A 271-nucleotide genomic window follows, 5' to 3' on the forward strand; every position below is an offset into this window, starting at 1 on the left:
GCTGATTATGTATTGCGCATAACGTAACATTAACCTAAAGAAGTGGGGTCAACCTCTAGAAGATTCCAAAAAAGTCCCATTAATTCAGTTATTCTTTTTTAATATTTTTCCCCACCCATCACTGGTCTCTCTTGACATTTTTTTAATCGCCAAATCTTGGAATACCTCTAAAAATATCCTAAAATTAAGTTTCAAAATGGAAACGACTGCTGGCAAAAACAGTCAAGAGATTACGCTTACGAAACCAGACTATTAATCCTGTGGCACACTT

This window comes from Penaeus monodon, chromosome 25, assembly GCF_015228065.2.
Source record: "Penaeus monodon isolate SGIC_2016 chromosome 25, NSTDA_Pmon_1, whole genome shotgun sequence".
NCBI classification, from domain to species: Eukaryota; Metazoa; Arthropoda; class Malacostraca; order Decapoda; family Penaeidae; genus Penaeus; species Penaeus monodon.